This window comes from Pleurodeles waltl, chromosome 11, assembly GCF_031143425.1.
Source record: "Pleurodeles waltl isolate 20211129_DDA chromosome 11, aPleWal1.hap1.20221129, whole genome shotgun sequence".
Classification (NCBI taxonomy): Eukaryota; Metazoa; Chordata; class Amphibia; order Caudata; family Salamandridae; genus Pleurodeles; species Pleurodeles waltl.
In genome coordinates, this window is record NC_090450.1 from 526,564,228 (window position 1) to 526,589,008 (window position 24,781).

A 24,781-nucleotide genomic window follows, 5' to 3' on the forward strand; every position below is an offset into this window, starting at 1 on the left:
AAACCAACATGTTCTAACTACCTCTCACTTACCTCAGTGGCTTGTACTTCTAAATATATCAAGGTCATGAAGCTCATGGTACAAGAATATAGTGGACAAAATATCAAAGACCAAAATATCGAAAGACAAGTGCATTTAGAGGAAGTATAGATTTACTATTCCTAACTCCACAACTCCTCTACACACCTTGAAAATATATATAAGACTGCTTTACCCATCTGATAATGATTTGAGGTCCAGCGTCAGTCATCTGTTTGGAAGCACTTATGATATCTGTCTTCAAAAAATGAAAATGGGACATACAGAAAGTGCGTGCTTTGGGTCAGCATCCCTAAGACAAAGGCTTTCATGTATCTTTCCTGGTTTTTCAAGTGGTTGAATGAACTGCCCGTTTTTGCTCCCACTTCTACCACCTCAATATCTAGGCACAAACGTGCCCCTGGATATTCTCCTCCTATAACTTGTACCCAACAGGCAGTCTGCCATTTTTGATTGCTGCAAATTGTATTGAAATTCAGACCACCTTCACCGGCATGCTTTTCATACCACCTTTTTCAATTCAATGCAATAGAATTCAGAGACCCAGGCCTTTTCTGCAACGCCAATATATTAAAAGAATAGGATTTGACATTTCTTCATTGACGTGCATATCCTTTTTAATGTTGTCTTCATATCAGCAAACAACAGGCCATAGCTCAGATCTGCATGACTGCTACCCTGGAAAAAGTCACCTTTTACAGCATTACAATTTATGTAGCCAGACTTTTAGTACTTGGAAAAAAACACAGAGGGATGCAGGTGGCCAGGACTGCCACAGAGTCTTACTAGACATCCTCAAAAAGAATCCAGACCCCACCACCAGCATATTTCACACATCACCTTATTCACCACGGTGTTCACCATTTTGACCATTTCCAGCTCCCACCACCGATTAGTCTGTTCCACCACAGAGCCATAATGGAAAAACTGAATACAAGTAGTTTATTTTAACACTTGTGCAACTTGCACATTTGCACGTTTGCTGATCACTTACCTTTTAATTCTTATATAGTCGGACATAAGTCTTGCCCTGTTTACTGCTAAAACATAAAAAGTTGGTGAGAAAGGTGCAGGTTTGCATTCATCACATGTTTCTTGTCCAACTTTCCCTGACAGCTAGTTCTTTGAAGGTGGTTTCCCCAAATTTTTCATACTTCAATATTTTGTAATATGTATTCCATGAATGGTGATTACAAAGTGTTATTGAATAGCCAGTTTCTCAAGGAACTCGTACTGGGCTGGCAGACTGGAAGCTTCTTCAAATTCGATGAATCAAAGTGATTCCTTCTGGAATAAGATATAAACAATGGGGGAACTCAAACTGCTCATCATATTGACATTGCCAACATGTACAAGCTTAAGGTCATTGTTGGACCTGGACCTTTTTGCAGGGTCATCCCCAAACCTTTTGCCTTCCTCCTCCTATTTTTCTAACCTCTTTTTGTTGGCTTTAGGACTCTGAGCACTTTACCACTGCTGATCAGTGCTAAAGTGAGTGTGCTCTCCCTTCTAAACTTGGTATGATTGGCGTACACTTAATTGGCACATTTCGGCCCATATTTATACTTTTTTTGCACCGCATTTGCTCTGCTTTTTGGCACAAAAGCAGCGCAAACTTACAAAATACAATACAGTGTATTTTGTAAGTTTGCGCCAAAAAATTATGCAAATGCGGTGCTATAAAAGTATAAATATGGGGCTTAATTTACCTGTAAGTCCCTTGTACAGTGGTATTCCTTATACCCAGGGCCTGTAAATTAAATGCTACTGGTGGGCCTGCAGCGCAACTTTCACCAGCCACAAAGTAGCCTTTCAAACCTGTCTCAGGCCTGCTACTGCAGAGCCTGCATGCGCAGTTTACTGCCACAGGGACCCGCCATCTAAATTTACGTGCCAGGCCTGGAGCACCCCATTTACTACACATAATTGATCCCTAAGGTAGGCCCTAGCTAGCCCTATGGGCAGGGTGCTGTGTGGGTAAAAGGTAGGACATATGTCTTTATGTACTACATGCCTTAGTAGAGACAAAGGGCTGCATTAGGGATGCCCTAACATATGTTTAAGCGGTATTGTCTGATCTATGAGAGGTGGCGTAGGCATTTTTGGTATGATTGTAATTATAGTGAGAAATGCTGCTTACTGGTGTAGGTGGATTTATTTATTACCATTATAAAAATGCTACTTTTAGAAAGTGAACATTTCTCTGTGCTTATGACTCGTGTGTTTTGCAACTTGCCTCCAATCCACATCTGGGGCAGAGTGACAGCTGGGTTTTGTGCATACTTTTCAGACAGCCTGTACACAGGGTGGTGGAGGTGTCACAAGAGTGAATCTGTATAACAAATGGTCTTTCTGACCTACGAGAGGTAGAGGCAGGGCACACCTGCATCTGTAAAGGCTATGACCTGGTCTCACCCCTTACTGATGTCTGGTGACAGTGCTGGAGGAGAGAGGGGACAATCCTGGAACCAGTTAGTTATGGTTGGAACCCCCTACTTCTCTTTTGTGGAGGCTGCACAAAATGATTATAAGTACAGGGGGCTGTTCCCCACAATTTAGAGACACTAATAGACTAAGGGACTGGACACTGGGTGCTGAGGGAAGGACTTGCCACGAACCGCCTGGTGACTATGCTGCTGTTACACTGACCTGTGTCCTGCTAGGTCACTGAGAGGAACTGCCACTGCCTTCTTAACCCTTATACTGGTCAACTTGTTGGGACCCTGCAGCCCTGTGGCGCATTGTGGTCCTCAGGGGCTGGGTGGGGTAGCCCCATGCCCCCTACAGTCACCTTCTACAAAAAAGGGGAAAGGAGCGCTTTATCCTTGCATTTCAAACGCATGAAGAAAGCTTTTTTTTTTGCATTCCAAGCGCGTGAAGAGCGCTCTATTTTTGCATCCCATATGCGTGAAGAGCACTTTACTTTTGTTCTCCTTGGCACAAGGAAGTTCCCTGCATCACCTTGTGGATGCACCCCCTTTATGGAGAACCAGAGGAGCAGAGAGGAGCCATCAGCCACATCTCACTGAGTGCGAGCGAGGCACGCTCTCTCTAGTGCCTCAGGGGCACTGGCGATCTCCTACTCCAGGAGGAGTCACCGCCGTGACCTGGGCCAAAGCCACGAGAGGCTGGCTCGCAGCCAGAGGCCTCGGAAGGATTCCCCAGGCCGTCGCACCAGGAACAAAGGGGAGCAGCTGGGCAGGAGGCAAGCAACTCTGGAGGCCCTGGAGGGCTCCGGACGTGCCCAGGACAGAACGAGCAGGTGGGGAGTAGGCCGCTGTTCCCAGTAGCCACTCCCCCATGGTGACGGTTGGCAGCACAAAGTTATCTCCGACCAGCGGCTCCAGAGAGGTATCCCCACTGCCAGGGAAGCCTTGTGTGTTCCCCCCACTTTTTCTGTTGGGGAGGTTGCCGTGCTGATCCCTTCATGGGGAAGCCCAGGGAGGTGTCTTACTGTGGGGGAGTCCATCTGGTTGTCCTGGCAGTGTCACTTCGGGCGAACCTTACAGTTGGCAGGATGTGTGGGAAACCTGGCTGGAGGTCCAATACCTACCCAGACCCCTTCTGTCACTTCACCGCCTCATACAGAAATACAGTGCAGGAGGCTCTGTAATGTTGGGAGGTTACTTTCCAAGTACTGTAATTATGGAAGTTGCTGGGCAGAGGGCCCAGTAACCAAGGTTGATGAAAACTACCGCCCGATCTATAAAACAATCTCAGAAAAGATGTGGCCTTCGTGTAGAAGATGTTTGGGGTGATTGCTGTGAATGTCGCCTTTCCCCATAGGATCATTCACCTAATTATTCATGCTAGGGGTTATGCTTGGCTTGGTTATGTCATTCTGCCTTACTGTGCAAACTGGCCTTTCATGACCCGCATTATCTGCATTAGGAGGGATATTGTTCTATGACAGGGACAACATGGGAATGTCCTCATGATATGTGCATTTATGATGATGCCTTGGCATTCAGGATAATGTGTCTCTCATGACCTGCGCACTTTGTGTGATAATGACAACCTGACTACTGCTTGTGTTGCGGGTATTACTAGTAACCTATGTGTTTACATGACTACTGCTTATTTTAGCAGAGTACCAGTAACCTGTGTAATGTTCTGACAACTGCTTATGTAGCAGAATGTTACTGATACATGTCATGTTTGGTCGAATGTTTTATGCAATACGAATTATTTTTATATAACTTGTTGTTGTGTTTTCTTTGTGGTGCATTTATTGTGTCACGTGTGTTGTGTATGTTGTGCATACGCTTTAGACATTGCCTCTGGGATAAGCCTGACTGCTCGTGCCAAGCTACCAAGGGGGTGAGCAGTGGCTATCTTGGGTGTGTAGCTTCATTACCCTGTCTAGAGTGGTGGACTCTGCCTGGCTTAGGTGCATACCCTAGCCAACCAGAAACCCCATTTCTAACAGGCATCCATAATAAGTTCATTAGGCAAATAACAGTAGAGTAGCTCTAACACTGTACATGAGGAAAGACAATAAGATGGAAAATAAAAAAACACAGAAACACTGGGGAAAAAGTGATATAGATGGCAACAGGAAATTACCGATAACATTGTAATTTGACAATATAGCTTACCTTTAGACATGCACACATACATGGGCTGCTCATGGAATGGAAGGAAAAGGAAAGGGTTGATCACACGATTTAGGTCCAAAGGTTATCCTACCTGACACAGATTTCTACAAGCAGTCTCAGGTAAGTTGCTGTTTCCCCTTTCAATGAGAATATCCAGTTATTCTTAACATCTGGGACATTAATTCTTTTTGTGACCTTCAAGTCCCTGTAAAACATGATGCAAAATCTAATCTTTTAGCCAGGAGAATTTTTTTTTCTAAGATTGTCCTTAGGTTCTTCACTTAAGTCTCAAGGGACCTTTCTAATAACAAATTTGTTTGGCATACAAGTACTGCAGCCTTGCTATTTTCCAACAATGGCATCTTGTTTCACTAATTTTGTAATGTTGACAGACCTCTGATTTTCTGTGAAATGAAACAGATAAGACTTCTTGTTGTATAGTCTCTGTGTGCTGTGGTGCTGGATCCACCATACTAACTCTCGAAGGATTAACTATCAACAAATATAAGCCTTATGATATCATTTGGAGATTGATAGATTTGGGGCATCAATCAGAAAGCTGCAGATGCCTGTGTACTGAGCTTGCAGTTTGCCCACTCTATTTGAAGGATGTCGAATCACCCGTTTTCCGGCATTGGAACCACAGCTGGCTACACCATTTGAAACCTTTGACAGACAGCCCGTCCGCCACAGGCCTGCCAGTCAATATTTGTCAGTAGGTCCACACTAGTTAAGGCTATCCTGCTAACATACATATTTCCTGAAAACACCACACGGAAAAGCCAAGCAGGCAAAGAGGAAAAAACAGAAGTGAACTCTATGTACTAGAGGGAAAAGTACTAAAGCATCAGAGCCAACCTTTTTTGCTTTCCTATTTGAAACTCAATTTTGGGACTTTGTTATTGAAAAAAAAACTCTGCTGAGTGACCAAAGCAAGCATAACACCTGTTGAGCAAACTTTCTGCCTTTAGTACAACCTCTGCCTGGTCATCTGCACTGAAGGCATTAGGCTGGGCAGATGGGTATCTCTAACAATGGCACATTGTCTTCTCCCAAGCGAAGCAGATATATAGCCTTTGCTGACCTGCCAGACTGTAAATTACACCCCTAATCTTTACAGATGACTTGAGTAATGCATTGTTTGATTGAACAAGAGAACTATGGCCCTGATTCCAAGTGAGTGGCTAAATTCCGATGCCTGTGTAAATACGTGTTTGTACAAGAATCAAAACTACTTGTTGTTTGGTAATTATTACAGCCTCATAGTTTTCCCCGATAAATCCCAGCAGGTGAAACCTACCAAAATTTATGAGGTGACAAGGGGCCTGATTTATAACTCAGCAGATGGGTTACTCCATCACAACGGTGACAGATATCCCGTCCGCCGAAATCTAAATCACGTAGGACATAATAAGATTTAGATTTTGGCAGGCATGATATCCCTCACTGGTGTGATGGAGTAACCCATCTGCCGAGTTCTACATCAGGCCCAAAGTCTGTAAAAAGGGCAAAACATGTGGAATTCAGTGTGTTAAATACCTTTTCCTCAAATTATTTCTCATTTGCAAGTTAAAAATTCTCACTAGGCGATATTTACCACACATGATAAGTACTTCATTCCTTGGTAATGATATTTAACACATGTGGTAAATACCTCATCTAATGTATCTGACTTGTAATGATGGCTCATGTGTTTGGCTTATGATTTCCACTGGTGAAGGCTATGTGGCTTTTTTTCTTACTTTTCTTTTTTGCAGCATAAAAGATTATGTGAACAATATTTATGAAGAGCAGCTGATTGGTCTCCTTATGTATGGTAACGGTCGTAGGTTTGAGTATTTCATCGTCCTTTCTATGAGTAACCACCTATAGAGTAAACTAATTAAAACTTCTTCATTTATTTGAATAAGAATGACCTGATCATCAAACAACATCTTTCCCTGATGGATTTGGTAATTTTGGGGCTGTGCATCATCAATAAGACGCATCTAAATTTTTCTGCATCTTCTATGCAGGAACTCATCCCCATTGCAATTGTTGAGGAAGTTCTGAATAAATGGAGGAGTCGCAAAGGTAAAATGAGGATCCTCCCATGATTCTGGTGGACAGATGTGTGGTGTTTTTAACTTCCACTGTCATTGTTGTAACCTGATCTTTGAGGGATGTGGTCTGATCTTTTGAGGTTGGACAGTTCATTCTTTCTTTTTCCAGGGTTCTGATGCTCTCTTTTAGCTATTAGTCTCTTCCTCTACTCCATTTTAAGCTCCTCTCAATAATTAAGACAATAGATTTGGGACTTTTGCACTTTGTTGGAGTCATCAAATGTAGCTATTCTCCTCCCCCTTTGAATTGGGGCTCTACTTGTAGGCAGCCTTCTCTGTCTGTGGACCTAGGTTTACAATTACCTGCTGTGTACATATTCTCTTTGCGGAAGCCTAACTGCTGGAGGGGACTTCCTCTAGTGGCAAACCAGGCACTTCCTTATACTAGTGGATAATGGTCGGGCGGGAAGAGAAGTATGTTTTCATTTGACCCTTTTCATTTCACTCATTTCTAGAGGCAGCAGCCTAAACAACCCTAGTAGCACCTCAGTAATGTACAAAAAAAGGAGCATGGTGACATACAGCGAGGACTGTGTTGTATGTCACATAAAATCATACACAAAAGGTCATGAACCCATGTTAAATGTGTGCTGCACCATCTATTTCCACCACGCCCCTGTTTATTTCAAATCCTTCAGTAGCACATTTGCCTCCTGAACTCTAAACAACCGCCCCCCAAGAACAGACATCCTTATTTTCAAACTCTAAGAACCCTCTGGCAGGCACATTTCTACAAAATGACATAAAGCCTGCATTCATGAAATCCTCATCTCATTCACATCATTGGTGGATGCATCATATATGCACTAAAGTAGGCCAAGTCGTGCTGCCTTTAAAACTTACGATGCCCTTCTTTTTTCCACTCACAGCCATTCAGGACCCTTTGATAATTATTTTCCTTTTCCTAACTGGGCCTTTTTGCAGTCCCCATTACAGGAAGCTTACTTCTCAACCTTCACTTCAAAAGTCAAAACATCTATATATCCATGACCTCACTCACAAATCTCTTTGTATGCTTGCAGCTCTCATACCCAAATTTAACACCGTTTTTACTAAGCATCTTCCTTTTACATCAACGTCCTACTCCAAATGGTGCCCACTCCATCACCCCTACAACCCCCAACTAAGCACCTCTCCTGCCTTGCATAGTTTTTGTTGGAGGAGCAGATCAGGCTAGCACCCTTGCTCACTCCAGGATTCACTGAGCAAAACCTTCCAGTATCATCAAAGGTCAAAGGTTCTTGACGTCCTCTTTGATTCAGATGCACTCTTCAATTCACATGTAAGAGAAGTAGAAATAGAAGTTTTGAGCAGTGTTTTTCATATCCAAATAAACTGAGGTATTGTTGTGCTCCAGATAGGTAGAATATGATGCTAGTAGAATGTTGGGGTTTGGTGTCCACCTGAGGGTCTCGTGAGGAACATTCCACTGTTGGAGCTACTTCTGGGAGGGATCACCAGTGGTGGCTTTTTGTGTTTTCAACATTGCTAATAAACTACTTATCAATTTATCTGGTACATATTTCACAACATAATTTTGCGTTGAGAAGAAGCCACCGCCTAAAATCCATGCAAATCTTGATGTGGTGGTGAACGACTGATAGCAGACATTCAGAAGAGGAGGTGTTGCCTGATGGAGAAGACCTAAAATGGAGAGGTAGGACAGATTCATCTTAAGCTTGAGGTGAGCATGCCAACCGGTTCTCAGGCAGTCTGTTGAGTGCTTTGCAAGCTGCTTTTCATATGTGAGGCATACCTGACAGGTTGCGGGTGCATAGCATTTACCAAAGATACAACCTGTATATACATGCAGCAGTTCAGCACTCTGGCAGTTTGGGGAAGAGGTGTGCAGCATCCAAGTGCTGCTAGTGGAAGGGCAAAGTTAGGACGGTTTGATTCTGGGTATAGCTGGAAAAGCTCCATTTGCTATCACCTACCAAACACTTTTTACAAATATTCTGCTGCCATTTTGGTAAGGGGTACTAACAGGTAAAAGCGCCTACTATTTTCCTTAAGGGAAGAAAGTGCCCATCACCCAGGGAAACCGTTCACATGCATTTTACTACCATTTTGGGTACAGGCTATGCAACGGCCACTTGCATCTGTGTCTGCTGCCATTTTGAGTTTTTGCAGTTTGATTGTCAAATTGAATCCTGCTGAGCCATCTAGCATTTTACAGGTCGAGTGGGACGCCGGTTAAATGTTCATTCATACTGTGTATACTTGTACGAAAATATTAAAGAAAGAGCATGTCCAGGATTTGAAGAATGACGGTGACAAGCACAACACTACCTTATTTTATTTTGAGGTTACTCTTAATTGAGTGAAAGCACTGATGTGTAGGAACTTATACATGTGTATTTTAAAGCTTAGAGTGTGTGGTGTGTGAGCCAAAATACTATCTGCAGTATAGCTTACTGTGGGGTTTGTGGCTCCTGGGGATATTTACTCATTTGGTGCGGCCAAACTTTTCCAACTCTAGTTTCTTTGAGCAATACATTGGATCTGCAATCAGTAAACTCACTGTTTATGGAATCTCCTGAGAATCCGGGGATTCTGAGAAAGCAGTGGTTCAATGTATTCAAAATTTATCTGGGGGCAATTGGAGCATTAGGCTTCAGGGCAGAAAGGAAGAACTTATTTTTATTACATTCACTGGAGATTGAAGGTAGGGAAGTATTCAAACATCTGCCTGAGTTAGCTGTAGCTGATAGTGAGGAGTTGGATACATTTCAGGAAGTCGTCAAAAATTGAAAGGAAGATTTGACATCCGTCCTAGTTTGGCGGTGTTGCAACACAAGTTCTTTAAAAGAACGCAAACTCAGTATGAAAATGTGGACACTTACACAGGTGTTTTAAGAAAATTGGGCCCTCATTGCCGGTTTGGGGAGTTCACTGACCAATTAATTAGAGATCAATTCATTGGTCACTGCACAGACAAACTAATTCAACAAAAAAGTCTCATAATGGGCAATCCCTCTCTGTAGTTCACGGGGAGCTTCCAATATGAAAAGAAGTGAAAAATTGTGAGAAAAATGTCTTTAAACATTCTATTATGTGTTGTAGGTGTGGCAACTGCCCAGTTGGTAGAGGTGCCATGAGGTGCACTGCTAGAAATGTCACATGCTGCAAGTGCACCAAAGTAGGACATTTTGCAAAGGTGTGCCAAAGCAGTCAGGCTAATCTGTCCAAGGTGAGCAGTGTGGGTGAAGATGAAAGTCTGGATGAAGGAGATCAGCATATCATAAAAGAGTTCCAGGATGTGATTTTGGTGATTACAGAAGATAAAGTGATGAGCAGGCATCCCAACAATTGTGTAGACCCATATATTGATGTCCTGGTTGGTAACAAGTGCTTACACCTTTTGGTAGACTCAGGAGCAAGAATTACCATGATTACATCTGAACTGGTCCAAAAAACAGGGGGTGACAGGAAGTTATTCCCTCCTGATAAACCTTCTGTGTAGTATGAGGGCAGAAAATTGACTTGGAAGGCTTTATTGAAGACATTCTGGAGTTCAAAGAGCACAAAATCCAGGGTAAAATTTATGTTGCTGTAAGAGGCCTTAATATTTTGGGTTGGTTCCATCAGAACCTCTTTAGGCTGGTGCTTAAATCTGGAACGAGTGAGCAAGTACTTGTCTTCAAAGACCTACCAGCATCTAATTCTATTGAACACAAGTTTCTGACTGTCGTCTCTGCAAGTTTAGTAAAAATAGTAGGGTTTAAGCATAGAATAAAACCAAAATGGCATGGCCAGGTAGCAAATGGAGTGAGACGCAGGGCTCTGGAGCTCAGGTGCCCTCGGCCCTATTCACCCCCACTCTGCCCATCCTGAAACGTGAAAAAAGTAGGGACCGTCATCCTAACCCCTCTGGCTGCAAGGGGAATCCCCTCGAAAGTGGTCGGGAGCCGAGGAGCGCTGTCTGACTTCAGTCTGAGCTGCGGTTGTATGTCGCCCTGTGGCTTGGAGACTCCCGCCCCCACATAAATTGAGGTGTGCTGGTACTGGGGGCCCGATGCAAGTGTGAGGCTGACCACGACCCTGGTGGGAGGAGTAGAGCGGATGCAACAGAGGACTCTGCAGCTGGGGGGGGACCCGAGGTGCCCGCTGGCTGAGATGCGATCCCCTCGCACCAGTCTATGATCTGGCCTCTCGACTTGCCCGCCAGCGTGAGGCTGCCTGGAAGGCCAAGCGGCCGGGAGCAGCACAAAAAGGAGGTGGTGTGGACCAGAAGGTGGGCCAGGGGGTGGCATGGTGAGAGTGGCTGAGAACTGGGCCATGGCCGCATGGCGGCCAACATAGCGACCGATAGCCTGATGGCTGCTAGGGCCACGGAGGAGCCACAATTGCACGGTGAATGTGGGGCACCCCGCCGGACTGTGCCCTGCTGTCGTTGGAGGTTCTGGGCTGACGCGTAACCAGCCGCAACCCAGGGGGGCAGTGGCTGCAGCCTCAGCAGGACAGGAGCAGCACTTACTGCAGGAGCATGGAGCGGTGAGCGCAGGCTGGGGAGCACCGAACTGCAGGCGCCGGTGGAGGTGTACCAACCGGATCAGGGCCTACTGCGGGGAGCTGCAATGAGGGGCCCAGGCAGGGCACGCAAAGTGGTGCCTTTGTTCCTTCGGCTCGCTAGGGACCTACCGAAGCACAACGTCAGGAGACTGGGACAGAGAAGACTAGGGTCACCCGGTCAAATGTAATTGAAGACTCTCACTCAGCAGTTGGTTCCTTTATCCCCTGAGCGCGCCCGACTCTTAACGATCCACAAAGTAGGGCTGGGCTGGGGGGCATTGGACTGAAGGAAACACAACTTGCCCTGATCACGCATTCAAAATTTAGAGGAGACAGTGCCCGTCTTAGGGTGTTGCAGGAGCGACATACCACGGAGCAACTCTGCACGCTAGAGTGAACTTAAGCGTCTGAAGATTGGTGGTGGATGGAGCAGCAGCACACTATGGGCAAAGCGCTAAAAAAAGAGACAGTGACCTGGGGGCCCCCCGACGGGTGAGAGCAAACAGCAGCGAGTCTCAGCAAACACCGCCAGCAACAATGACGATAACACCCTCCACCCCTACACTCCAAGGCGTACTACAGGCCATAGTGGTGTCAAGAGCAGCACTGGAAGTCAAAATTGACACCCTGAGCATCGATCTGAGCCTTCTACGCAACAACCATCATCGCTTGGCGGAGAGGGTCACCGCAACTGAAAGGGAATTATCAGAGGCAATCCCTGCATTAGCGCTGGTGGGTGGCCGCATGACCTCCGTTGAAACCCGCTTAACAACACTGGAGAGCAGAGCGGAAGATGCGGAGAACAGGGCACGACGTAAGAATATTAGGGTAGTAGGGCTCCCGGAAAAAATTAAAGGTTCAGACATAGTGCGATTTGTGGAAGACTGGCTCAGGAGGATGGTGGCCCTGGAGGGCCTCTCCTCCTTCTTTGTTCTGGAACGAGCCCACAGAGTACCTCCTCAGTCATTTACCCCGGTGCTCCCCAGAGGCCAGTGGTGGTCCAGCTGCTTCACTTCAAAAATCGAGATTATATACTACAACAAGCGAGACTACAAGGGAACCTGATAGTAGAGAACAGCAGAGTATCAATATTCCCAGACTTCTCCAGGGAAGTACAATGCCAGAGAATGGCTTTCACCAATATGAAATGGAAACTTCAGGAGCTGGGGATAGAATATTCCATGCAGTTTCCTGCACGACTCCGAGTGGTAACTCCGATAGGAGTAAAAAAAAAATCTACGCTGCAGGATGCATGGTCCTGGGTAAAATTGCAACCTAATCGGGGCCCGAGTGACCTACCCCGGATGCAGAAGAGGAAGCATCGCCCTCGATCCCACCGGGGGAGACTGCTTGCATTAGTCGACCCACCCATGGAGGAGGAAGTGCAGAATAAACTTCGGAAGGTGGTCGCTGTGGTTGCCTCATTGGGCGGATCGCCATTGAACCCCATGTCCCCAACCCAGGGGAGAAGTGAAGAGAGAATGGATTCTGACAGCGAGTCCACTGCTTCGGCCCTTTCAAGTGTGGTTATCCCAGTGGTCACCTCGGAAACCGCAGATTAACTCATCTAGTAAACCTTGCTGTTACCTCAGTTGGTATATATGATGGGACGCTGGGATAGTAGCAACACTTTATTTCCACAGGGCCCGCTACTGTTGACATACAACGACATAACATATGGCTTTTACATTGCAGAGATAAGGTACCGGGAAGGGATGGGATCCGGGGATACCTGGAGCCAAACGCTGCAATACGCCAGAACTATCACTCCCCTCGCAAACAGCAGCCTGAGCATTAGAAGGCATGAACACGTTTGATTCTTGGTTATTTGCTAGTTTGGTTGAGGAGGGTTACACCTCTTGTCCTGGGGAGTAGGAGTTGGGGAGAATGTTTTCTAGTTAAAGAATAGAATGTTTTGTGCTGCCTAGACCTGTTCCATATTCAAATTGCTCTTAGAAGGGTTCCGTTGGAGATGGATTCCGGGATCCTACAGCTCCCAACATGCCCCACATTGTATGCTCGATAGATACCACACTGAATGTTAAGGTTCTAACATGGAATGTCAGGGGGATGCACTCACTGGTCAAGCGACATAAAGTGTTTTCACATCTCACTAGTCGAGGAATATATATAGCTCTGTTCCAGGAGACACAATGGGACACCATAGAGGGGCGCCCACTCCAGGGGAGATGGAGAGGTCAGGGATATTGTACCACTTACTCTGCATGTGCAAGGGGGACATTTGTATGGATTAAACCCGGGATTCCACATAAACACACCGCTTCTATCATAGACGCTCTAGGACGCATGTCATAGTCATTGGGAAGTTGGATGGACGGGAGATAGTACTTGGAGCGTCTCTGTCCTAACACTGACCAATCAGGATTCCTGGCATTCCTCTCTGAATGCCTAGCCATGCACTTCATGGGACCTGTACTGTTAGGAGATTTTAATTGTATCACGGACACAACTTTAGATAGATCACACCCCCCACTGCCGTCGTCCCCTACTACTCGAAAGGCCAACACTTACCAGAACTGGCAGAGGGAATGGGGGCTAGTTGATGGCAGGGACTACTCCTTTTATTCCCCAATGCATGACCTACAGGTACACTTAGACATCCTTCTTATGCTCACCAGACATACACAAGTTGGCGGAGTTGACCAAATATCTGACCAAAACAATTTCAGACCATAATCTTTTATTGTTGGGTCTTGGGTGGTCCTGCATTCGTTCCCTGAATACCTACATGGCAACTCCAACTGGCCCTGCTAGAAGATAGGCTTTTGAGGACACCATTGGCTCTGACATAACTGCTTGTTTTGAGGCAAATGAGGGTTCGACAGACTCAAGGCTGACAGGATTGGACGCTTTTAAAGCAGTGAATAAAGGATGATGCGTTTCAGTGGCTAAGGGTGAACGCCACATGCTACTTCATGACATAGAGAAGGCAGAGCAAGAGCTATGAATACTAGAATAGAGATGCCCAGATGACACAGCTCTTCAGGCATCAGTTCTTGAAGCCCAAGAAAAGGTGGCAGTAGTGGTCGAGAGACTGCGCTGCTGCGATTATAAAGCTTATATAACACGCATGCATTCGGAGGGTGGCCGAGCAAGCTCTCTGCCGGCGTGGCTGGCAAACCCTGCACACAGAGGATCAGTTATAGTCGAACTGCACATGCCCACGGGCCAGGCAGTATACCACCAGGCTGCAATTAACTGAGAATTTTACAATTATTACTCAGACCTCTACACCAGCAAAAATCCGTCCATCTATACCGGACATCCACGATTTCTTAACACATTTCACCCTCACAACAGTCTCAAAACAAGAACCTAACGCCTTGGGAGCAGCAATCACGCTCACTGAGGTGAGAACTGCCATAACAAGCATGGTACAAAATAAAACTCCGGGACTGGATGGTCTCCCAGTTGAAGTTTACTCAACATACATGGGAAAACTAGGCCCGAAATTGGTTGGGATGTACAAGGATGCCAAGAAATGTGTCACTCTTCCCACATCGGCTAAGGGAAGCCCTCATTGTTCCTTTTTTTAAACTGAGGAAACCATCCACCGATGTAGAGTCTTACTGCCCTTTATCAATGCTTTCGTGGATTACAAGATACTGATCAAAATCCTAGCCATGCACCTATTGCGTTATATGCAGCACCATAGAGATCAGCAGGGTTCATCCCCAGGCGACATACTACAGCCCTTAATATACGCCGCCTATTCTCCCTACTAGATGATGACACTTACGATAAACATGATGCAGTGATATTTGCTATCGACTTTGAGAAAGCCTTCGATAGCTTGGAATGGCAGTACCTATATGAGGTGCTAAGCAAGTTTGGCCTTGGCGAAAAATTAGTCACCTGGACTCAATTACTTTATGCTCCCCCACAGGCCAGAGTCGGCACGGGAAGAACCATCTCTGAGGATATCAGGTGGAGAGGGGGACCAGGCAGGGCTGTCGATTCTCCCCCCTACTTTTTGCTCTTGCTATTGAGCCACTTGCATGTATAGCTTGGAAGAGACACACCTACAGAGGTCTGAGGTTGGTGGGATGCAACCATTACATTGCACTATACGTAGATGATCTTCTGCTGTTTCTAGGTGATGCAGATGACGCCCTTCACAGGTTATGGAACCTATTGCATTGTTTTGGCACTATATCGGGCTCCAAGTCAATTGGCAAAAATCTAGCCTATTTCCTATTATGGAGGGCCGAGCAGTTCCCCCGGACCTTGGCGACCTACAGTGGGAACTGTGTTGCTTGGCTTACTTGGGAGAACATGTCTATCATAATCGACCCGATCTCCTGGAAGGGAATGTAGGGCGGGCACTATGAGGGCTTTGCGGTAATATGACCTTCTGGCAACCATTACCCCTCTCAGATGCGGAGCGGGATGCTTTGCTGAAAATTATCTCCCTACCATGCTTACTTTATTTTTTTACCACTCTTCCGCTGCGGGTCCCGAGAGCTTTTATCAAGGAACTGAATTCCCTGGTTATAGGCTTCCTGTGGGGCACTGGCAGACGGCGGTTGGCACTCGTTGTGCTGCAGAAACCGGTGGTGGATGGTGGGATGGTCGTCCCAGACTTCGAACCATACTACCTGGCAGGGCAACTACAGTGGTTGCCCCGGTGGATGACCAGCCACAAGATGCCAGACAGGGAGGTTTCCTCCTTTACCCCAGACCTTCAGTTGTTATCCAGAATTGTCATCTGTCTAGGTCCCCAAGCCATATCCAGCCCCACTGAGTGGAAGGTGATATGTAGCTGTTGACTGCGATATCTCAGTAGGTCGAAGTGTGTCATACCTTATGCTCCTGAAATTCCATTACAGTGCTTATTGGCGCTACCTCATTGGGGGGACTGGAGGAGACTTTCAGTTTGGGTGGAGGCAGGAGCGACCTCCCTGGGGACCTTGTATGAAGCTGACTCCCTCTTACCGTTTAAGGAATTTTGAGTTATATATAATCTCTCCCCAGGACACTTCCTCCTGTATAGAGGGTCACAGAGGCAGTTGTGGGGCATTGGTGGGGGGTGACGAGCGGAGCCTCCCCTTTCGGGAATATGCCAATATCTAACGAGTGCCACTGGCACCCATAAAGCAGTGACATGCCTATATAGGAGAATACGGGCAGCACTATGCCAACCGCTCACGACTCTCAAATGAAAGTGGGAAAAGGACCTGGGCACCTTAATTATGGATAAAAACTGGAGGGAAATACTGACCTGGATGCCTAATGTCTCCAGAAATGCTCGGTTTAAGCTCATAAATTTATATGTCCTGCATAGAGCGTATCTGATGCCCAACAGGCTTTGGAGACATTTTGGACTAGTGAAGGCCAGATGCCCAAGATGAGGTGAGAAAGAGGCAGAATTTTTGCAAATGTTCTGGGCTTGTCTGACTTTGAGGGAGTTCTGGACCTCTGTATCATCTCATTAATGGAAGTGATCTATCGGGAGGTTCCCTATGACCCCAGACACTGTTTGTTCAGTGGTTATGCACACACGGCTCACCATAAAGTAACTAACCAGTTCCAAGATTTGCCCTTCTACTGGCTAAGAGGGAAATAGCGATGAACTGGAAGGTGGCCTGAGGTCCCCGGAAAGAGACATGGAGCAGGGAAATACTGAAATGGGCAAAAGCAGAGGAGACAGTGAGATACCGAGAAGCTAAGCGCAGTCAGGGGCTGATGGAAAGGGCCCAAGCATGGAGTACTCTAGGACATGACCTCGAACATCTGAGTGATGTTCCCTAGAGGGAGGCACCAACCCCTTGAGGGCCATGGGACGATCACTGCCACAGAGGCTGGATGGATGACTCCCCACCACCCAATGCCCATATAGTAGGAAGTAGAGCAGCAGGAGGAGGAGACAGCCTGCCTACGGACACCAAACACAGCAACAGATGTTAGGTACATTTTGACAAATTAGAACAACATGGCCTACACAGGGGAGGGAGGGACGGGATTAGGCAACCACAATTTGAGGGCCAACACTCAGAGATTACAAAAGGGGAGGATTCACATCCACAATGGCAATGTCAGTAGACAACCATAGACCATACCTAAAAGATGTGCACTGATTACTGTATAATATGTATATTCATGTCCCAGATGTGAGCGACAGTACTTGAAAATGCAAACACACCTGTTACAAAATTGTGTCATGCAGTGGTTGGAGCTCCCAAGGGGCCTATAATATTATGACTAAAGATCAATAAAGTGTGTTAAAAAAAAAGTAAAACATGGAGCTAACCCGGTGATGCACAAGATCAGAGCTGTGCTGTTTAGTCTAAGGGTTGATCTAAGAAAAGAGCATGCCAGCCTGCAGTGCAGAGGTGTGATTGAGCCTGTTGAGTCAAGTTTGTGGCTGTCACCTTTAGTTGTGGCCCGCAAATGCAATGGTGATATGCGGCTTTGCATTGATTTGAGGAGCCTCAACAAGGAAATCTGGGTTGATTCTCACCCTTTACCTAGAATTAGTGACTTGTTAAAAAATACTCAGGGAGTGCAGCTGAGTGGTTTTCCAAGATTGCTCTGGTCTCTGCCTATCATCCAGTAGTCGAAGAAGAGTCCTTCAGGCATTATACTGCATTCAATTTGCCTTTTGGTACATTCCACGTTTCTCAACTGCCCTTTGGTTTGGCACCTGCTGCCTCTGTTTTTCAGCACATTGTGCATCAGTTGTTGGGAAACACCCAAGAAGCGCTGGTGTTTCAGGACGATGTGTTAATCTATGCCAAGTGGCTGAAAGAACATGACAAAGTTCTCAGCTCAGTTCTCAAGATCTTTGCTGAAAAGGGGTGGTTGTGAAAAAAGAGAAGCATGAATTTTGAAAAATAAATATTGAGTTCCTGGGTCACAGTATTTCAGCTGAGGACATCTATTCAATGCCTGGGTTTGTCAAAGCTGTGGTGGAATACCCACACCCTAAAAATGAAGATGAACCGCACTTTTTCATTAGTCTGTGAGAATTGTATTTGGGGTTCATTCCTGAATATGCAACAAAGATGAAAGGTTTCACAAATAGGCTAAAAAAGTACCATTGGTGTGGGATTAAAACTGTCAGGGAATGTTTGAAGTGGTTAAATCAGAAATGACGAATGCAAGGGCACTGAGTTTGTGCGCTCCTGGTATACCGTGCTCCACTACAGTGGATGCTAGTAAATATGGGCTGGGTGCTTTATTGACCCTAGGATCCACAAATGGTGGCTCCTATAAGCTATTCATCCGGGGTCCTCCGTGAAACAGAGTCGAACTATTCAGTCATAAAAAAGGGGTTATTGACCTGTTACTGCGCTTTTGAAAAATTCAGATCTTAGGTGTTGGGAAGGAAATTTGTTCTTAATATAACACAAGGAGAGAGTATCAGGAGTGATATAACCCCACACTACCTCCTGTTTGAACTAGAGACTGTAAACACACCAAGTGTGTGGGGTGCTATGAGAAAAAAACAGGACTCTCAAAACCTGTTCAGGAAGCGCTGGTTGAGTGCGAAGTGAACAAGAGGTGTATGAGTGTGATGGGTGGCTTGGCCTTTGAGGGAGTTCCCTTTATGGACTAGGTGGTCTCACACACATTATAGTGTTATGCTTCATCATATGACCACCTAGCCCCACCCAGGTAAGATGGTACTACCTGGGCGGACTCAACCTCGTTGTTAAAAGAAATGCAGAAGGAGTGCTGAAATTTAATCTAGCTGGATAATACAAGAGATCCAGATAAGGGTGGGAATAATAAAATTACCTTACAAATCACCTGTTTAGTTTAAGAACATTTTGATGTAGGTGTCCGTAGGTGAGAGTGAAAACAGGGTTGAAGACTAACCCTTGAGCCATTATCCTCAACGGACTCTTCACCCCTACTGTTACAGTATGACTTTGATGTCGTACACATAACTGGAAAAGTCAATGTTACTGTGGATTTACTGTCCAGGCTACCTGCATGTGACACAGGAGTTGGCCCTTAAGATGACAATGAGAACTGATTTGTTGCCCTTGTGGATGTGCTTGAAATTGAAGCTTGTTGTGAAGCTGAGTGGAAAAGTATGTGTGGGAAGGATACCGTGATGGGGCTGGTCAAGAAGCTCATTGTGAATGGCTGGCTCAAAGAAAGGAGTGTGTGCTCAGAAGCGTCATCTATCTGCGAGACTGCAGAGGAAATCTCCATAGAGAATGGATACATTTTGAGGAGGCTACAAGTGTGTTCCTCCTGGGACCATTTGTTCTCTGTTGATAAATTGTGAGCATAAGGGGCATTTAAGTTCTACCAAGATGAAGAGGAGGGTTAGAGATCATTACTGGTGGCCTTCAATGTACAAAGCCATAGATGAGATTGTGAAGGTGTATGTAGTATGCGGTAGGGTTGAGACAGGTCTTAAAGAGGTTACTCCACTGTTACAACCCATTCAGTACCCTGACAGACCTTGGGTGAAAGTGGGTATCAACATGACTGGGCCTTTCAATGTTTTACCACATTATCAACATCATGCGTTTGTGTTGATGGACTAACATAGCAAATGGCTGGAATTTCATTTTGTTTTCGCACCCACGACTGATAATACCAGTGATTTATGAGGGACATATTCATGACAGAAGGGTTCCTTGAACATATCTTTTCTGACAATGGGGTTCAATTTGTGAATGCTGAAATGGGGAAATGTTTAGGAGAATCGGGTCTAAAACATCTAAAGACTTCACTCTAACATCCTCAAACCAATTTTTTGGTAGAAAGAATGAACAGAATGGTTATTGAGTGCATCAGGTGGGCAAAGAATAATGGTTACAACATTGAAGAGGCTGTAACATCTATGCTATGGTTTTACCATACCTCTCTACATTCTGTTACCAAGGTGTCTCCAATTGTGTTACTGAGGGGATGATAACCAATGTCTGTACTTTATCCTGCCCAGTTATCAAGATCCATGTGTAACAAGTTTGAAAAGATTGTGTTGTGGATCATGGTGCCATGTTTGGTAGAGACAGAAGAAACAAAAGTAGAGATATGGTCTCAAAAAGTGTACCAGATACAAATAGATTCAGGTGGGTGATGTGGTGTGGATAAAAAAAACTATTTTGTAAAGAAACATGATGCTAGTTATTGAGAACCTGTGTTTGTGGAAAATGTGTGCAGTAATATGATGATGGTGGCCATTAGTGGAATGTTGAGAAAACTGTTACTATCGAGTAAGTCACCAAGCCCTGTTTCTGAGGAATTTGTTCCCTCTCTAGATACATCTGTGAGTGAAAGGTGAGGGAAGAATTTATGTCCAGCAAACGGGGTCCTACGTAAGTCATCTTGTGAAAATGTTGTACCTTGGAAATTGAGATAATGTTTTGTCTGTTGTAATATGCTATAGGTTCTTTTACCTGATGAAATATGTGCCCTTTGGGACTGTTTAGTTTTCTTTTATGTTTTTCTCCTTTCTATATAGGTATTTTCTTCTACCATTCCGATATTGAGTTTACGTTGTTTTATAAAAAAAAAGGAGATGTTATGTTGTGCTCCAGATAGGTAGAATATTATGTTAGTAGAATGTTGGGGTTTGGTGTTCCCCTACAGCTGAAATTCTCATGAGGAACATTACACTATTGTCAGTTGGAGTTGTTCCTGAGAGGGCTCAACAGGGATGGCTTTGTTGTGCGCACAACACTGCTAATACACTACTTCTCAATGTATCTGTGTTCCTGGTACCTACTTCATGACAGTACCCCATCCGACCCTTTCCAGTAGAACCCAGGACACAGACTGTGGAAACGTCCATTAGACCCCTTTGAGTAGATATGCTGACGTACCAAATTAGTGGGCTTAAGTGCATTCAAAATCGGCAACACACTTTGTGACAACTCTACATAGAGAGATCATATTACTGCAGCTAGATGATCCATACATTGGCTTCCAGTACTGGGAGGGATACAATTCTCACTGGTCTGCAATCTGTTAAAATGCTTACAATCTAGAAATTGAATGTCTCGCTAAAAGTATAAATGTGGACATCCTGACTATGAAATTCAGAAGCCTAAATCGAGAGCTCTCGGTGGTCTTTCAACATAAACTTAAATTTAAGGGGGCTTTCTCGGTAGAAGAAACACAGTTCTGGAACTCGATCCCACCTCAATTCCACCACTCTCAATTACTAACTGTCTTGATAAAAGCTGCCAAGACCCACAAATTCTATGGTATAGCAAGACCTTTGGCGAGAGACCCTGTAAGGGTAGTATGCACACCATTAGTATGGTAAGTGACGTCAATTACTACATTCAGGCACTTAGCCAACTTACCCCAAGTCATCCATTATTACCCACTACTCTAATTGTCTACCTTTCTGAACTACCTCTTTTGCTTCTCGACTTATTCTAAAAAATCCTGAAAAGACCAGTCCTCAACAGGCTTCTCCACCAACCATTTCTGCAACCCCTTCCAGTTAGTATACCCTGTCTCAACACTTCTCAGACTCTTTCCATTTGCCCACCACCTCTACGTCTTCTTTGTAGCGACATCAACCGACCTCATCAGCACCTTTGACCAAAACTTAATGCTACCAACATTATCACAGACAAATTTGTCATTCCAGACCTCATCCTTCATATACCACCCTGACACTAATTATTTCTACATTAACAAACTCAAACAAGACCTTCTCACCTCGTTAGGCAAACCACAACCGACAGTCAACATCAACATTCACAAGGACTCTCTAACCTCACCCTGAAAACGATGTCAACATTTATGCTCACTGAAACTGAAGTCCGTAAAACCAACATAGTCTTCTCACAGATACACCCAAGAACACAATAATAAGCTTTCCATAAATAAACAAGTAAATAAATGGCAAAAAAAACAACTCTAACAAAACCTTGACAAACTAAAAATGTCTATGGCAAGCTCATCGCCAACAGTAGAGGTGCTTAGTACAAATCAGCTGTAACAGAAGCCTTTGGTAGAAGCATAACTCTATTTATAGTGAACGGGCAGCACATCGGTCCCCTTCAAGACTCACAGGAGCTTCACTCTATCTTCAGGAGCAATAACATTAACCTATTCTTCTCCATAAAGTAAATGCATGCACCTGGCTGACAGCACCAAAAACTTACCACCATCCTACTTGGACCACTATGCAACATAACTTACAGATCCTCTCTAGTATAACACCCTACTAACATTGTCACTCCCCTACAAAGAAAACGTCCTGCCATTACCACTGTGAAATGCTTCTCTTGGGCTTTATCCACTCACCATCTCAACATAGTCAATGTTTATCTCACAGATAGCTGCTTCCCCGCTGCACTCGTAAACAGTACAGCTCTGCCTGCTTCTCAAGAAAGCCAAGTGCACTTCTTTGTGCTACACAGTATGTCCGCGGCCGCTGGAACATTGCTGGAACAGCAATGGTGTTTTCCACATAATTATGGATTCGTTAAATTTGCCACATAATCGATCATTGGTTGCACAACCTTCAGATTTTAGCAGAAAAAATGTTGTTTGTAGATCTAATGGATGATAAGTTACTAAAAATACAGCAGCACATGCTGCGTACAGTGGAAGGCCATTCACAAAGATAGACTGGTCATCTTTCAGTCACCTATTGATGTGTTATAGAGTTAATGAGATGAAACATTTTCCCATATACTGTTTACATGAGTACAAATACAAAAATAATGAAGCAATACCATCACAAAATGTGCTTCAGTATGCCACTGAATTTACCTCTTTTTGCTGCATAATATGGTCACTTCTCTCTTGCCACATAATTCCAGTGGCCATGAATATGATTTTAGCAATAGCTTGTTATAGTTCCACAACAATTTAGCACGGAGTCACTGCTACCTGTGTGTCCATAATTGAAAGCAAATTATATGTAGCAATACACTGAGGCAGCCCCTGCCACAACTATGCACCTCTTTTTTCTGTGGGGACAGGGGAGATTGGAAGGTATCCGTGGGTGCTTTGCAGTGGCGTACCGAAACTTGAGGGGGGCCCAATGTAAAGTACCCAGAGAGACCCCATCCAAACTCACTCAGGAGCTCTCAGGCAGGGTAATCTGCTGACTGGGCCCCTGAAGCTCGGTGCCCTAAACCTGCATCCCGGGGCTGTGGGGGCCTTTGTTACGCCATGGTGCTTTGGCCTGAAAATTGACACAGCACCTCAGTATTCGTCTTTGCCCCATGTTGAATTATGGGATAAATAACGGCGGTGACAAAATATGTTGTATTGTTGTTCCATAACCTGTTAAATACTGATGCTGTGCTCTGGACCTCTCCACCCTCCTAGCACACTATTAACCTCTTTTTAAATCGAGACCTCAGTCTATCATTTGAAATGTGTTTTTTCAAGCCCTACCAGCGATTGAAAAAAGGGGTCAAGTGTTGTGTTTGGTGAAGAGAAATGCAAACCTGGAATTTAACTAGGACTGACCAGCTGGTTAGTTCAATTTAAGTTGGTGATCGCGAACCGATTGTAAATATGTTGTGGTTTCACCAGCCTAAGATAGAACTAAACCATCTGTGCAGCGTCAACAGCCTATTATAATCTTAAAAATGAGTGAATGAGGTCCAGTATCTTATTGTTCCGGCCAATACAAAAATGGAAAAATCATTCAAAGCAGGTATTTTTCTCCTTATCTGTACATACTTTAACCAGTTTATATTGCAATGCATCACTTTAAAACATGTTCTACAGCTGCCTTACAGATCTCTAGCTTATAATGAAAACAAGCAAAGACCGAAAGGCCATGGTAAAAATGAAAACATACCAGTAAATGTAAAGTTATTTAAGTTTCTCTCTAGGGCTTTGCTGAATCTGAGAAATGTAGCAACTCTAGCTGACAAAGGGCTGCATTTAGGGGTGGATAAATGGAATACTCTGCAGTTATCCTGGCAAACAGCTGTGATGTAAGGCAGGGTCGGACCGGAACAGAAAATTGGACCACACATCAAAATAAAAGTGGCCCCTTTAGTAATAGCTAAAAATTGGCCGAGGTTTGCAAATTGGGGTTGTTTTGAACTTGTGAAGACATACTGTATAAGGGTTTTGCATGTTATGTAACACACTGCAAGGATTTTGAGCTAGCTGCAAACACTGTGTTTTGAAATCAGAGAAACCAACAGTAACAAGCATTGGCAACGCCAACAGTTTTCAACTTTGTTTTTTCTTTTACATTCTATCTTACTAACTGGATTATACATATTAAAGGTTATTATAATGTTTGTTTTATATCTGCTAAACTGTTAATAGTTGTTTATGTTGTGATGTATGTTGAATTAATATCCCAGGGTTCCAAACTTGTTGTTTGTATCTTACTGAATATGGCATTGTATTAGAGCATAGTAAAGTGCCGCTGCACCTGCTGCACCATTTAAATCTTGCCCCTTTCAACCGCAACATAACCACAATTGTGACTGCCTGTTTAGTAGTAACATATGGCAATATATGGTGTTCAGAGGAGCTATGACAACTTTTGGCCTCAGTGCCACTGCACCTGCTGCACCATTCAAATCATGATCTTAAAGCCTG